Raw genomic sequence first — 17,604 nt, 5'->3', positions numbered from 1 at the left:
TTTTTTTCGCCATTGCTCTTGAACAACGAAGTGAATGTCTGATAGTCTGGTTTCAAAACCATTCATATCTTGACGACATTTGTCAACCACTATTCTTGTTTCCAAAATGACGTCCATTAGGGATTGGACTTGTGTCTGGAGCATAGATATATCACTCTGTCTAGTAGAAAGATTTTGTTCAGTAGGCGATTTAGACGAGGTTACCTTGACAGCCAACCCAGAATTACGCAGGAAGGTGATTTTTGCACTATTAGTGGAGAGATACTGACGCATTGTAGCAAGAGGTGACATTGTGCCTGTGGTAGCCTCTTCACCTGCAGGTGGTTGTGGCTGTTCAATCATTTGTTCCATAGCTTCTTGAAAGTTTGAACTTGTAGATTAGTGTATCAGATAAGTTACTAATGAGACAAAAACAAACAAAGTAGGTTAAACGTTTATACATAACTTATTTTTGTGAACTATTGTAATACATTAGCATGTATTGTAGTGCCAACTACATAATAAAATCACTTTCGGAACATATGTCCATGTAGCATGCCTACTGTATTGTATATTTCCTCACATTCATTGACATCTAAGGATAAAGAGGCATGGTTTAAAGTAGGATGAACATAGTATGACATCATTCATATCATGGGCAAACAGATATAAAACAAACAGGCTATTTTATCATTATGTGCGCACGTGAACATAACAACTCAATTACAGATCAAGACCAAAAGAATATTCTTCATCTCTTTTAAACCATGTAAGGTGAAATGATTCATTTAAAAGTGAACAGAGTAACTGACATTGGCTGCAAACCAAGTAGTTAAATGAACACATCATAGGACCAATCAGTTCAAGGTAGGAGGAGTAAGGACTTACAACAGCGGCTTGAACTGGTGTGCTCATGCCCTTCATCTTGCTGGTGTGGCAATCCTTGAAGATTTGCACTCTATTCGGTTCAGGTTCTTTTTGGTCCACACGGGCTTTCCTCTGTATTTGGAACAAGTCAATATAGATACGATAATATGGCACAAAAAAAGAAGGAAGTAGCAGCTATTTACAAGAGCCTCGCAGTGTGCAATATAGCTACGAGATCCTGTTGTCTGTTGGAATTTCACTTTAGAACGGTTGGTTTTGTTCTTCAAACAGTTAGCCTAGAAGAAGATACACTTGTAAGGCACATACATAAATACAAGTTCAATATGTGGTCTGATCAAATACATATAGCCTACCTGATACTTTGGATCAGACAAGTGTTTAACGAGGGTTGTCTAGTCTTCATCTGTAATATATTCCACTGGAGATATTTGGGTGATTTCATTGTTAGCCTTGCCTTCAAAGTGACATTTTCTAAGGTGGTACCGATACTATCACAGAGCAGACTGAAAAACATGAGTGCATGCTTGTTTAGTTGCATCATCTTTCAGATCCAACTTGAACCTCATCTGCTGAAAAAAGAATGTGAGTCTTATTAGGAGGAAGCTAGAAAGTATGGGACAGAGCAAGACAATATTACTAATTGCGATGAATAACATTACTTACGGATAAATGGTCAAGGAAGGTGTTAAACTGGGCATTGTCTTTCTCATTCCTGTACTGGATCCATGTTGGGAGGATACGTGCATGACACCTAACGGCAACGGCTGCCTCTGATACTAACTTGGCTGACTCTGTAGCATCACGTGGCCTTTTTAAACCTGCCTCAAAATGGGTCTCCATTCTTCCTCCTTTAGATTTTGTTAATCTGTCAAGCATTATCCCTTATGTCTATTTCCGCTTGCGCCGTGGTGCTAGTTCAATAACGAATATGGAAAGTGTTAGTGTACATCAAACTGTGAGAGTACATATAAAGAAGCATGCAACCGCAACTTGACTCGGTAAGGTACCGTCTTGGTGTTGATGCTCATGAGGTTCATCTGATCTTGCCAAGTCCTATTGTGTCAGCAGTGCTTCGGAAGTAGTGTTAGATGTGAAGGAAGCTTGGGAACTGGCCAGTTTCGGAGCAAATGAACGAGTAACTCGTTGAGATGCTGGTACAGTTGAAGCGGATGCTGCAGCTGGTGGAGCAGGTGATACTGTGTTTGTAGATTTAGCCGGTGGACTTGGACCTTCTACTGCACTATAAGTACCAGCAGAATCTCGATGGCAGATCCTTTTCCGTTTCACCCAACGAGTGACAACACTCCCTACTATATTATTTTCCTTGCTCTTTTTTGACTTTGCCATGTCAAGCTGTACCCACAACACAAAAGAATAAAATCACTCTTCAGAACTCATTGATGCATGATACAGACAAGCAATACTTTGATGTAAGACAACCGTATGAGGATGGAATATGTAAGAAAAACAGGATGGCATGACATATTCACAGCTACGATGTGCAAACTAAGCAGAAGGATTTTCAAGAAAATAGAAGTAATGCAAGCTAGACACCATATGAAAGATGCAACCAATATTACTCTGCCAAGTTAAAAGTGTCTTGTCATAAGTGGCAATTCGAAAAATTAGAAGCAGTACAACATAGAAATCAATGCAAGATGCCACTATCAAACTGCCATGTTAAAAGCGCCCAATCATGAGTGACTGATGCGGGATACACAACAACAGTACTTTGATGTAAGAACATGGTATGATAGATAGATGCAGTGTATTCTAGACACAGAAAGCCATGTCATATGCACATGTATAACATATAAACTCAGCAGGTGCAATTTAATCAAAATAGAAGAAATATAGGCTAGACAACATATGCAACATGAATCCAATTATCACACTGTCAACTTAGAGCAAGCACCTGCGATGGTGGAGTACGGGATATGAACTCATCATGTAGACTTGGGACTTGAACTTCATTAGCAGTAGAAATGGCAAATCTAGAGAGTCTCTGTTTGCGTCGGTGCGGAGGACCACCAACATCCCCTAACTTACTCTTTTCCTTCCTATTTTCTGATATTGCCTTATGAAGTCAAAACCACAAGAAGATGAATAAAATTAGCTCTGCATAACTGGCCGATGCATGATACAGACGAACACTACTTTGATGTAAGGCAAGCGTAGGATAGGAGGATGGAATATATACAAAAAAAGACAGCGTTTCATATTCACACGTACGATAGGAGGATGGAATATGTATGAAAATACAGTAAGCGGAAGGCATTTCAACAAAATTAGAAGAAATGAAAGCTAGGAACCATATGAACATGCAACCAATATCACTCTATCAGGTAAAAAGTGTCTCGTCGTAAGTGCCATTTCAAGAAATTAGAAGCAGTACAAGCTAGAAGACAATGCAAGATGCAACCTACATCACAGTCCCAAGTTAAATGTGTCTTATGGGTAAGTGATCGTTGCAGGTATAAATTGTAAGCTACGCATATGCAATTAAACATAATCAGAAGCAATACAAACTAGACATCATACAGAAAACGCAACCACATATAACAGTTCCAAGTAAGAGCAAGCGCATGTGATGGTGGAGTAGGGGAGATGTGCTCATCATGTACACGTATGTTCTAGAAATAGGAACACATGTCATATTCACAAGCATTATGTGTAAAGTAAGAAGATGCAATTCAACTTAGAAGCAATACAAGCTAGACATCATACGCAACATGCAACCACATATAATAGTGCCAAGTTAGAGCAAGCACCAGTCATGGTGGAGGAGGGGAGATGTGCTCATCATCTACACAGCTACATTGACTGTCCAACCTTGTGTTGTCTTGCGAATCTTGTTGGGAGGATGGCAGGGTAGAATTTGTAGAGACCCCCTGTTTGACTTGCTCCGAAGGACTACCATCATCCACTGCCGGACTAATTTCCTTCAACTGTAATGATTTTGCATTGTGAAGTCAAACCGATAAGAAAAAGGAATAAAATTCGCTCTTCAGAACTCATTCATGCATGATACTGACGAACACTACTCGGATGAAAGGCAAACACATGATGCGAGGATGGAATATGTATGAAAAACAGGATGGCGTGACATATTCACACCTATGATGTGGTAACTAAGCAGAAGGCATTTCAACAAATTAGAAGTACTGTAAGCTAGACACGATATGAAAGATGCAACCAATATCACTCTGCCAAGTTCAAACTGTATGTCGTTTCAACAAATTAGAAGCAGTACATGCTAGAAATCATATGCAAGACACAACCAATATCACAGTGGTGACTTAAAGGTGCCTTATCATAAGTGACTGATGCGGGATATGCAAGAATAGTAGTCTGATGTAGAAACAGGAACACATGTCATATTCACACGCATTATGTGTAAAGTAAGCAGATGAAATTCAAAAAAGTTAGAAGCAATACAAGCTAGACATCATACACAACATGCAACCACATATAATAGTGCCAAGTTAGAGCAAGCACCTGTGATGGTGGAGTAGGAGAGATGTGCTCATCATCTACACAGTTACATTGACTGTCTAGCCTTGCGTTGTCTTGCGAATCTTGTTGGGAGGATAGCGGAGTAGAATCGATAGAGAACCTCCGTTTCAGTTGCTCAGAAGGACCACCATCATCCAATGCCTTGCCAATTTCCTTCAACTTTATTGATTTTGCATTGTGAGGTCATACCGACAAGAAAAAGGAATATAATTCGCTCTTCAGAACTCATTCATGCATGATACTGACGAACACTACTCTGATGAAAGGCAAAGTCATGATACGAGGATGGAATGTGTAAGAAAAAATGGACGGCTTGACATATTCACACTATGATGTGGTAACTAAGCAGAAGGCACTTCAATAAATTAGAAGCACTGCAAGACACCATATGGAAGGTGCAATCAATATCACTCTGCCAAGTTAAAACTGTCTCGTCATAGGTGGCGTTCATCAAACTAGAAGCAATACATGCTAGAAATCATATTCAAGACGCAAACCAATATCACACTACCAACTTAAAGGTGTCCCATCATAAGTGACTGATGCAGGATACACAAGAATAGTAGTTTCATGTAAGAACACGGTGTGATAGACAGATATAGTATGTACCAAAAACAGGAAAGCGTGTCATATTCACATGTATCATGAGTAAGCTAAGCAGATGCAGTTTACACTAATTAGGAGCAATATGAGATAGACACCATATGCAACATGCAACCAGATATCGCACTGCCAAGTTAGAGCAAGCACCTTGGATGGTGGAGTAGAGGAGCGAAGACTTGGACCTTGTAATGCACTATCAGTACAAGGAGAATCGGTACAGATGCTCCGCTTACGTTGCTGCAGAGGACCACCATCATCGCCTTCCTTACTCTTTTCCTTCCTCTTTCTTGATTTTGCCTTGTCAAGTCAAACCCATAAGAAAAAGGAATAAAGTTTGCTCTTCAGAACTCATTGATGCATGATACTGACGAACGCTACTTTCATGTAAGGCAGCCGCATGATAGGAGGATGGAATATGTATGAAAAACAGGACGGCGTGACATATGGACATATATGATGTATAAAGTGTAAACTAAGCACAAGGTGCTTGAACTTGTTAAAATCAATGCAAGCTAGAAACCATATGAAAGATGAAACCAATATCACTCTGCCAAATTAAAAGGGTGCCCTAACAAATGTATTTGACCAAATTAGAAGGAATACATGGCAACAGGCTAGAAATAATATGCAATATGCAACGAATAAAGGTGACTCATCGTAAGTGATTGATGCAGGATACAGAAGAGAGATAGTTTCATGTAAGAACAAGGTTAACACATAGATGTAGTGTGTACCAAAAATAGGAAGGCATGCCATATTCATAGGTATAGTGTGTAAACTAAGCAGATGCAATTTACCCTAATTAGAAGCATTACAAGCTAGACACCGTATGCAACATGCAACCACATATAACACTGTGAAGTTAGAGCAACCACCTGTGATGGTGGTGTAGGGGAAGTTCGGTCTTCAAGTGCAGAGCTACGTTCAATATCTTCATTTAGGCTTGTTGTTTCTTGAGAATCATGTGGAGAGGATGAAATTGCATTCTTTGTAAGAGTATTGCGTCTCATATTAACCCACGCGCGTGACTGTCTCATCATAAGCGATAGATGCAGGATACACAAGAATAGTAGTTTGATGTAAGAACATGGTGTGATAGGCAGATGTAGTATGTACCAAAAATAGGAAGGCGTGTGATCCGTCTCTGTCGTATCTATAATTTTTGATTGTTTCATGCCAATATTATTCAACTTTGATATACTTTTGGCAACTTTTTATACTATTTTTGGGACTAACATATTGATCCAGTGCCCAGTGTCAGTTCCTGTTTGTTGCATGTTTTATGTTTCGTAGAAACCCAATATCAAACGGAGTCCAAACAGGAAAAAAACGGACGGAGAATTATTTTGGAATATTTGTGATTTTGGGAGGAAGAATCAACGTGAGACGGTGCCCGAGAGGGCCATGAGACAGGGGGCGCGCCCCAGGGAGGTAGGCGCGCCCTGGAGTCTCCTGGGCACCTCGTAAGGCAGTTGATACTCTTCTTTTGCCGCAATAAAGCTAATTTTATGAGAAAAATCTGGGCGAAAGATTCACCCCAATCAGAGTTATGGATCTCCGGATATAAAAGAAACGGTGAAAGGGTAGAATCTGGGAACGCAAAAACAGAGAGAGACAGAGAGACAGATCCAATCTCGGAGGGGCTCTCGCCCCTCCCACGCCATGGGAGCCAAGGACCAGAGGGGAAACCCTTCTCCCATCTAGGGAGAAGGTCAAGGAAGAAGAAGAAGAAGGGGGGCTCTCTCCCCCTTGCTTGCGATGGCGCCGGAGCGCTGCCGGGGGCCATCATCATCACCGTGATCTTCACCAACACCTCCGCCATCTTCACCAACATCCCCATCACCTTCCCCCATCTATATTCAGCGGTCCGCTCTCCCGCAACCCGCTGTACCCTCTACTTGAACATGGTGCTTTATGCTTCATATTATTATCCAATGATGTGTTGCCATCGTATGATGTATGAGTAGATTTTTGTTGTCCTATCGGTGATTGATAAATTGCTATGATTGGTTTAATTTGCTCGTGGTTATGTTGTTGTCCTATTGTGCCCTCCGTGTCGCGCAACCATGAGGGATTACCGCTGTAGAGTGTTGCAATACATTCATGATTCTCTTATAGTGGGTTGCTTGAGTGACAGAAGCATAAACCCAAGTAAGGGGGTTGTGGCGTATGGGATAAAGGGGACTTGATACTTTAATGCTATGGTTGGGTTTTACCTTAATGATCTTTAGTACTTGCGGATGCTTGCTAGAGTTCCAATCATAAGTGCATATGATCCAAGAAGAGAAAGTATGTTAGCTTATGCCTCTCCCACATAAAACTTGCTATCGGTCTAGTAACGTAGTCAATTGCTTAGGGACAATTTCACAACTCCTACCACCACTTTGCCACACTCTCTATATTTACTTTATTGATTCTTTATCTAAACAACCCCTACTTTTTATTTATGTGTTCTTTATTATCTTGCAAACCTATCCAACAACACCTACAAAGTACTTCTAGTTTCATACTTGTTCTAGGTAAAGCAAACACTAAGCATGCGTAGATTCGTATCAGTGGCGGATAGGACTTGAGAGAATATTTTTTCTACCTTTAGCTCCTCGTTGGGTTCGACACTCTTACTTATCGAAAGAGGCTACAATTATCCCCTACACTTGTGGGTTATCAAGACCTTTTTCTGGCGCCGTTGCCGGGGAGTCATAGTGTGGGGTGAATATTCTCGTGTGTGCTTGTTTGCTTTATCACTAAGTAATTTTTATTTCTATTCTTAGTTTTTTTCTATCTTTAGTTATGGGTAGGAAACACAAAATACCAAAAAAATTAGTTGTACCTACTGAACCAATGGTTGAAGAACCACTCAAAATCTATCACACTACTGAAGCTTTTTACTTGGATCATCTTCGATCCCTATGTGCTCGTGCTGAAACCCCAACTAGCTTAGTTGAGGGAAAATCTTTAGATGAGCATGCTTGTTATGTGCGACACCGTATATCTGAAAAAGGGAAACTTTTACTAGATCAAATTCATCGTTTGCAATGATATGCTTGGACTTTATGTGAACTATATGATTTTACTTGTTGTTCTGAAAACCCTAAGAAACACCTTCCCTATCAATGCTTGTCTAGTGATAATGGAATCGTATCTTCGTATGAAGGGTGTTTATAATTACTATGATGTTCAACAAACTGAAGAATTTGTTGCTTTTAAGGGTGCTTATGAAATTACTTCTTTGATTGAAAAGTATGATGCTACTCTCTATAAATCTGAAATTTTTTCCATACTTGAATATTGTTAGTTTAACTTATGCTCCTAATGCCTATGTTAAACTATATATTGAGGACTCCTCCGCTGTCCAAAGAAGAGACTAATATTTTGCAGGAAGCTATGGAAGAAGAAATTGATGAAACTGTGAGCTCATTGGATGAAAAAGATGATGAGGAGAGCGAAGAACAAAAGGAGGAAGAGCGTATTAGCTACCTGTGCCCACCTTATAATGAGAGTAACTCTTCAACTCATACAGTATTTAATTTCCCTTCGTGCTTACCGAAGGATGATTGCTATGATGATTGTTATGATCCCGTTGATTCTCTTGAAATACCCCTTTTTGATGATGCTTGCTATGCTTGTGGCCATGATGCCAATATGAATGATGCTTATGGAGATTAACTTTCTATAGTTCCTTATGTTAAACATGAAATTGTTGCTATTGCATCCACGCATGATAGTCCTATTATCTTTTTGAATTCTCCCAACTATGCTATATCGGAGAAGTTTGTGTTTATTAAGGATTATATTGATGGGGTGTGTTTTACTACTACACATGATGATTTTGATAGATATAATATGCATGTGCTTGCTGCTCCTACTTGCAATTATTATGAGAGAGGAACTATATCTCCACCTCTCTATGTTTCCAATATGATAAAATTGCAAGAAACTGCTTATAATATGCATTGGCCTTTACTTGGTGTGCATGAAATGTTCTTTTATGACATGCCGATGCATAGGAAGAGAGTTAGACTTCGTTGTTGCATGATATATGTTACTTTGTGCTCACTACGAAATTACAAATCATTGTTAATTAAAATTGGCTTTGATATACCTTGGGATCCGAGTGGATTCATTACTTGAGCACTATATGCCTAGCTTAATGGCTTTAAAGAAAGCGCTGCCAGGGAGACAACCCAGAAGTTTTAGAGAGTCATTTATTTCTGTTGAGTGCTTTAATATAGTTTAAAAACAAAAAAATAAAGAGGGGAACCCAAAACTTTTCAAAAAGGAAAGTGAAAGTGAGCAAGACAAGCATTGTTGAAGTGGGAGAGCTCCTTGAACTTTGTTCATGCTCACGGAAACTTTGTGAATCTTGATTACAGAAACTTTTCATAAAAAATAATTATCCCCTTGTACAATTCCATTGAATTCTAAAAATAATGTGCCAAGGTTTGCCTTTAGGATGTTTACAATGCTTGTTGGTTTGTACGGTGCAGGACAGAAACTTTGGCTGTAGTGCGCGATTTTACATTTGTTACTGGAATGTCAAATGGTTCTGATTCCTATTGCACTGTCTTTCTGTACAAATTTTTTATTTTTCCTAATTTTGGTAGAATTTTTGGGGTAGCAGAAGTATGGTGAATGTTCAGATTGCTACAGACTGTTCTGTTTTTGACAGATTCTGTTTTTGATGCATAGTTTACTTGTTTTGATGAATCTATCAATTTCTATCAGTGGATTAAGCCATGAAAAAGTTATGTTACAGTAGACACAATGCAAAAACAAAATATTAATTGGTTTGCAACAGTACTTAGAGTGGTGATTTGCTTTATTATACTAACGGATCTTACCGAGTTTTCTGTTAAAGTTTTGTGTGGATGAAGTGTTTGATCGAGGAGGTCTCGATATGAGGAAAAGGAAGAGAGGCAATAGCTCAATATTTGGGATGCCCAAGGCACCCCAAGTAAATATTCAAGGAGACTCAAGCGTCTAAGCTTGGGGATGCCCGGAAGGCATCCCCTCTTTCTTCAACAAGTATCGGTATGTTTTCGTATTCGTTTCGTTCATGCGATATGTGCAAGTCTTGGAGCGTGTTTTGCATTTAGTTTTCACTTTTCTTTTTTGCACCATGCTGGTATGAGATAGTCCTTGGTTGATTTATAGAATGCTATTTGCACTTCACTTAAATCTTTTGAGTATGGCTTTATAGAATGCTTCCTGTGCTTCACTTATATCATTTGAAGTTTGGGTTGCCTGTTTCTCTTCACATAGAAAACCGCCATTTGCAGAATGCTCTTTTGCTTCACTTATATTTGTTAGAGCATGGGCATATCTTTTGTAGAAAGAATTAAACTCTCTTGCTTCACTTATATTTATTTAGAGAGATGACAGGAATTGATCATTCACATGGTTAGTCATAAAATCCTACATAAACTTGTGGATCACTGAATATTGATATGTTTGATTCCTTGCAATAGTTTTGCGATATAGAGGTGATAATATGTGGGAGTTACTAGTATATGGTTGTGTTTAGTAAGGATGTTGGTGTTAAAGTTTGTGATTCCCGAAGCATGCACGTATGGTCTACTAACTATGTAACCAAATTGGCGTGCATTGTATTTTGATTGTTTATCTTTGCGTGAAGGTTGGGGGCGTGAGATGGTTAACTCCTACCAACATCCCCCCTAGGAGCATGCACGTAGTACTTTATTTCAAGGGATAATAAATTTTTGCAATAAGTATGTGAGTTCTTTATTACTAATGTTGAGTCCATGGATTATACTCACTCTCACCCTTCCATCATTGCTAGCCTCTTCGGTACCGTGCATTGCCCATTCTCACCTCGAGATGGTGCAAACTTCGCCAGTGCATCCAAACCCCGTGATACGATACGCTCTATCACACATAAGCCTCCTTATATCTTCCTCAAAACAGCCACCATACCTACCTATCATGGCATTTCCATAGCCATTCCAAGGTATATTGCCATGCAACTTCCATCATCATCATATACATGACTTGAGCATTCATTGTCATATTGCTTTGCATGATCGTAAGATAGCTAGCATGATGTCTTCATGGCTTGTCCGTTTTTTGATGTCATTGCTACGCTAGATCATTGCACATCCCGGTACACCGCCGGAAGCATTCATATAGAGTCATATCTTTGTTCTAGTATCGAGTTGTAATATTGAGTTGTAAGTAAATAAAAGTGTGATGGTCATCATTATAGAGCATTGCCCCATGAAAAAAAGAGAGGCCAAAGAAGCCTAAATAAAAAAGGGGGCCAAAGAAGCCCACCCAAAAAAGAAAAAAAGAATAAAAGAATAAAAGAAAAGGGGCAATGTTACTATCCTTTTTCCACACTTGTGCTTCAAAGTAGCACCATATTCTTCATTTAGAGAGTCTCCTATATTGTCACTTTCATATACGAGTGGGAATTTTCATTATAGAACTTGGCTTGTATATTCCAACGATGGGCTTCCTCAAATGCCCTAGGTCTTCATGAGAAAGAAAGTTGGATGCACACCCACTTAGTTTTCAGTTTGAGCTTTCATACCCTTATAGCTCTTAGTGCATCCGTTGCATGACAATCCCTACTCCTCGCATTGACATCAATTGATGGGAATCTCCATAGCCCATTGATTAGCCGCGTCGATGTGAGACTTTCTTCCTTGTCTTCTCCATATAAACTCCACCATCATATTCTATTCCACCCATAGTGCTATATCCATGGCTCACGCTCATGTATTGTGTGAGAGTTGAAAAAGTTTGAGAATACTAAAGTATGAAACAATTGCTTAGCTAACACTGGGATAGGCATGAGGGGTACCTTGTGTTAAGAAAAGGGAGCATACAAGACAATATGATTTTTTAGGGATAACGTTCTGGAAGCATTGATATTTTGAAAGACATGATTGTTTGTTGGGATGCCCTATGTATTATTGTTTTTATGTCAAATGATAGAATATTGCCTTGAATCACTCGTGTCTTAATATTCATACCATGATTAGACTTATGATCAAGATTATGCTAGGTAGCATTCCACATCAATTTTTTTTCATTTACCTACTCGAGGACGAGCAGGAATTAAGCTTGGGGATGCTGATACGTCTCCGTCGTATCTATAATTTTTGATTGTTCCATGCCAATATTATTCAACTTTCATATACTTTTGGCAACTTTTTATACTATTTTTGGGACTAAAATATTGTTCCAGTGCCCAGTGTCAGTTCCTGTTTGTTGCATGTTTTATGTTTCGCAGAAACCCAATATCAAACGGAGTCCAGACAGGAAAATATCGGGCGGAGAATTATTTTGGAATATTTGTGATTTTTGGGAGGAAGAATCAACGCGAGACGGTGCCCGAGAGGGCCACGAGACAGGGGGCATGCCCTGGACTCTCCTGGGCACTCCGTAAGGCGGTTGATGCTCTTCTTTTGCCGCAAGAAAGCTAATTTGATGAGAAAAATCTGGGCGAAAGATTCACCCCAATCTAATTTACGGATCTCCGGATATAAAAGAAACGGTGAAAGTGGGAACATAGAAACAGAGAGAGACAGAGAGACAGATCCATTCTCGGAGGGGCTCTCGCCCCTCCCACACCATGGGAGCCAAGGACCAGAGGGGAAACCCTTCTCCCATCTAGGGAGAAGGTCAAGGAAGAATAAGAAGAAGGGGAGCTCTCTCCCCCTTGCTTTCGGTGGCGCCGGAGCGCTACCGGGGGCCATCATCATCACCGCGATCTTCACCAACACCTCCACCATCTTCACCAACATCTCCATCGTCTTCCCCCATCTATATTCAGAGGTCCACTCTCCCGCAACCCGCTATATCCTCTACTTGAACATGGTGCTTTATGCTTCATATTATTATCCAATGATGTGTTGCCATCCTATGATATCTGAGTAGATTTTCGTTGTCCTATCGGTGATTGATGAATTGCTATGATTGGTTTAATTTGCTTGTGGTTATGTTGCTGTCCTATTGTGCCCTTCGTGTCACGCAACCATGAGGGATTACTGCTGTAGGGTGTTGCAATATGTTCATGATTCTCTTATAGTGGGTTGCTTGAGTGACAAAAGCATAAACCCGAGTAAGGGGGTTGTGGCGTATGGGATAAAGGGGACTTGATACTTTAATGCTTTGGTTGGGTTTTACCTTAATGATCTTTAGTAGTTGCGGATGCTTGCTAGAGTTCCATTCATAAGTGCATATGATCCAAGAAGAGAAAGTATGTTAGCTTATGCCTCTCCCACATAAAACTTGCTATCGGTCTAGTAACGTAGTCAATTGCTTAGGGACAATTTCACAACTCCTACCACCACTTTTCCACACTCGCTATATTTACTTTATTGCTTCTTTATCTAAACAGCCTCTACTTTTTATTTATGTGTTCTTTATTATCTTGCAAACCTATCCAACAACACCTACAAAGTACTTCTAGTTTCATACTTGTTCTAGGTAAAGCAAACACTAAGCGTGCGTAGAGTCGTATCAGTGGCAGATAGGACCTGAGAGAATATTTGTTCTACCTTTAGCTCCTCGTTGGGTTCGACACTCTTACTTATCGAAAGAGGCTACAATTATCCCCTACACTTGTGGGTTATCAGCGTGTCATATTCACATGTATAATGTGTAAGCTAACGAGATGCAATTTAACAAATTAGAGCAATACAAGATAGGCACCATATGCAACATGCAACGAGATATCACACTGCCATGTTAGAGCAAGCACCTTGGGTTGTGGAGTAGGGGAGATGAGATTTGGAACTAGCACTGCAGTACGAGTAGTAGGAGAATCTGTAGAGATCATCTGTTTTGGTTGCTCTAGAGGACCACCATCATTTCATGCCTTCGTCCTTTCAGATTTTGCCTTGTCAAGTAAACACACAAGAAAAAGGAATGAAATTCGCACTTCCAAATTCGTTGATGCAAGATACTGACGAACACAACTTTTATGTATGGCAACCACATTGTAGGAGGATGGAATATGTATGAAAAACGCTAAGCAGAAGGCATTTCAACAAATTGGAAGCAATGCAATCTAGACACCATATGAAAGATCCAACCAAAATCACTCTACCAAGTTAGATGTGTCTCATTATAAGTGGCACTTCAACAAATTAGAGGCAATACATGTTTGAAATGATATGCAAGATGCAACCAATATTACACTGTCAACTTGAAGGTGTATCGTTAGAAGTGATTGATGAGGGATACACAAGAAAAGTAGTTTGATGTAAGAACATGGTTAATAGAAAGACGTAGTATGTACCAAAAATAGGAAGGCGTGTCATATTCACAGGTATAATGTGTTAACTAAGCAGATGCAATTTACCCTAATTAGAAGCATTACAAGGTAGACACCATATACAACATGCAACCACATATCACACTGCCAAGTAAGAGCAAGCACTTGCGATGGTGGTGTGGGGGAATTGTGGTGACCAACTAGAGAGCTATGTTGACTATCTTCATTTAGCCTTGTTGTTTCTTGAGAATCATGTGGGGAGGATGACACTGCACTCTTTAAACAAGTAGGGCGTCTCACAGTAACCCACTCGGGTGACTATCTCATCATAAGTGATTGACGAGGGATACAAAAGAGCATTAGTTTGATGTACGAACATGGTTAATAGACATATGTAGTAGGTATCAAAAATAGGAAGGCATGTCATTATCAAAGGTATAATGTGTAAAGTAAGAAGATGCAATTTAACCAAATTGTAAGCAATACAAGCCAGACATCATATGCAACATGCAACCACATTTGACAGTGCGAAGTTAAAGCAAGCACATGGGATGGTTGTGTGTGGCAATTGAGATCATCAACTGCAGAACTACGTTTACTGTCTCCAACTTCTGACACTGCACCCATTAGAGCGCTGAAACGCTTAGTGCTTATCTTTGAATTACACCGAAGCGACTTCTATCTTTTCTTTTCTGCATTCATCAACACTGCGTCAGAATCTGAAATACCCATGCATAAAAAAACAATAGTGTGAGTATGGGAGAAGTGTGTGCACAATTAATACAGTGTAAAGGTAGCAGATAGCAGGTCGGTGAGAAATAAATGACGGGAGACATATGATAGCTCTACAACATGCATGGCACACTAAATTACTACAGGATTCTATGAAAATAATAGTCAACTGAAAGCAAATAGGTCGGGCCATTTTTTGCATCGCCCGATGTACAAAGAACGGGCAGATCGCCTTCATCTACCTCCAGCCAGTCAGTGTTGACGATCTTCCTCGAAACGGCAGCGACCACCGGCCCAGTATTCCTCCCCTGCTTGCGCCCTCCCCTCGACCTCACCGCACTGCCATGCTTGGCACCGTCCCCCGGCCATCCATTCAAGCCCCTCCGACCTCCAGATCGGGCGCAAGCAGCTCCTGCGCCCCACACCCCTATGATAGACACCGATGCGCTGCTTCCCCGGGGAACAGGCAGACTAGGTGCTCCGCGCGCCTAAGAGGGTGCTGCTTCTATTAATTGCAGTTCGACTGACCCTGAATTGAAATCCAGGTGGGCTACTGACCTCTAGCAATGGTGAAATGGTAAAGCGAGGAAACCTTGTGCATTTAGTATCACGAAGAAGATGCAGTAAGAAGCTCTCAACTAGTTTCTTCCGTGGGATGAATACGGTGTGAGCGGAGACGTAAGATTTGCACGAATAAGGGAAGAGGAGTACCTCTTTCTGCTGGCAGTGATGTGTCCTCCTTCTGTTTTTCCAACGATCTTCTTGTGGTTCTCTGGAAATGAGAAGTTGTGGAGGACGGTGGAGCCTTGGACGAACCCATGGCCAAGTTGTTGAGTGTGGTGCGGTGGCCGTCTGTCGGCGGCGGGGAACCAGATCCGAGGCGGCGAACGACGGCGTAGCGGGAACAGCTCCGGTGCGGTGGACAGTTGCGACAGTGGAGTGGCAGCAGTGAGGCACAGGACAGCGTGGTCGGAGTGGTTTTGGTACGATGCACGTCGGCGTCAGTGTCGTGGAGGCGGCTTTGCCTCGGCTTCAGCTACTAAGTCCTTGAGGGCGGTGCGGTTGCGGTTGCGTTGGACGACAACGTCGGGGTACCGGCTCAGGCGTGATGGAGGAGGGCGGCGGTGGATTGGATGCTATGGGGTGGAGGACGGAGGAGGCTAGGGTTTCACGGCTGGTGGAGAGGGTGCTTTGGCGCCCACTGAGTATGAATGGGGAAACGGAGGGAAGCGGGGAACTAAGGGGGAACAATGTTTCGGTTTGAAACACGCTTGTTTGAAATTTGGGGAAAGTTACAAACTTTGCCCTCATCTAAAATTTCGGACATATTGCGGGTTGGGGGTAGGTGTAGGATCTTGAAGTATGTCTAGAGGGGGGTTGATTAGACTACTTGACCAAATAAAAACTTAACCTTTTCCCAATTTTAGTCTTTGGCAGATTTTATCAAACATAGCACAAGTCAAGCAATCTTGACACAATTCAAGCAAGCATGCAAAGAGTATATGAGCAGCGGAAAATAAAGCATGCAACTTGCAAGAATGTAAAGGGAAGGGTTTGGAGATTTCAAACGCAATTTGGAGACATGGTGATTTTTGAGCCGTGGTTCCGATAGGTGGTGCTATCATACATCCACGTTGATGGAGACTTCAACCCACGAAGGGTAATAGCTGCGCGAGTCCACGGAGGGCTCCACCCAAGAAGGGTCCATGAAGAAGCAACCTTGTCTATCCCACCATGGCCATCGCCCACGAAGGACTTGCCTCACTAGCGGTAGATCTTCACGAAGTAGGCGATCTCCTTGCCCTTACAAACTCCTTGGTTCAACTCCACAATCTTGTCGGAGGCTCCCAAGTGACACCTAGCCAATCTAGGAGACACCACTCTCCAAGAAGTAACAAATGGTGTGTTGATGATGAACTCCTTGCTCTTGTGCTTCAAATGATAGTCTCCCCAACACTCAACTCTCTCTCACAGGATTTGGATTTGGTGGAAAGAAGATTTGAGTGGAAAGCAACTTGGGGAAGGCTAGAGATCAAGATTCATATGGTAGGAATGGAATATCTTGGTCTCAACACATGAGTAGGTGGTTCTCTCTCAGAAATGGTAAGTTGGAAGTGTAGGTTTGTTCTGATGCTCTCTCTACGAATGAAGAGGAGGCGGAGGGGTATATATAGCCTCCACGCAAAATCTAACCGTTACACACAATTTACCAATCTTGGTGGGACCGAATCAACAAACTCGGTCAGACCGATTTAGTAAACCTAGTGACCGTTAGGGTTTTCGGTGGGACCGACATGCAACTCGGTAGCACTACAAAAAAAAGACACATCCATGACATTTTGGGCCGAACGAAAAAAAATATGTCATACATATGACACTTCTATGATGATAATTGTGACAAAACCTGGTATCATCATAGATGTGGTGGGCTCCTACTTCTATGACAAAAAATCATGACAGAAAATGGGCTTTTCGTCCTGGGCGGGCCAGAGACACAGCTGCATGACATTCTTTGGGCCGTCCATGATGGAAAAACCCGTGGTAGAAGCGAGGGGGAGGAAAATTTCGGGGAGTTGCCGGTTACGGTGGGAGGTCGGGGGCGGAGCGATGCGTGTTTCTCTCGTACGTACGCGCGTGTGTGC

The sequence above is a fragment of the Triticum dicoccoides genome, chromosome 6B (assembly GCF_002162155.2).
Source record: "Triticum dicoccoides isolate Atlit2015 ecotype Zavitan chromosome 6B, WEW_v2.0, whole genome shotgun sequence".
In the NCBI taxonomy this organism is placed as follows: domain Eukaryota; kingdom Viridiplantae; phylum Streptophyta; class Magnoliopsida; order Poales; family Poaceae; genus Triticum; species Triticum dicoccoides.
Note: the sequence above shows the minus strand (reverse complement) of the source record.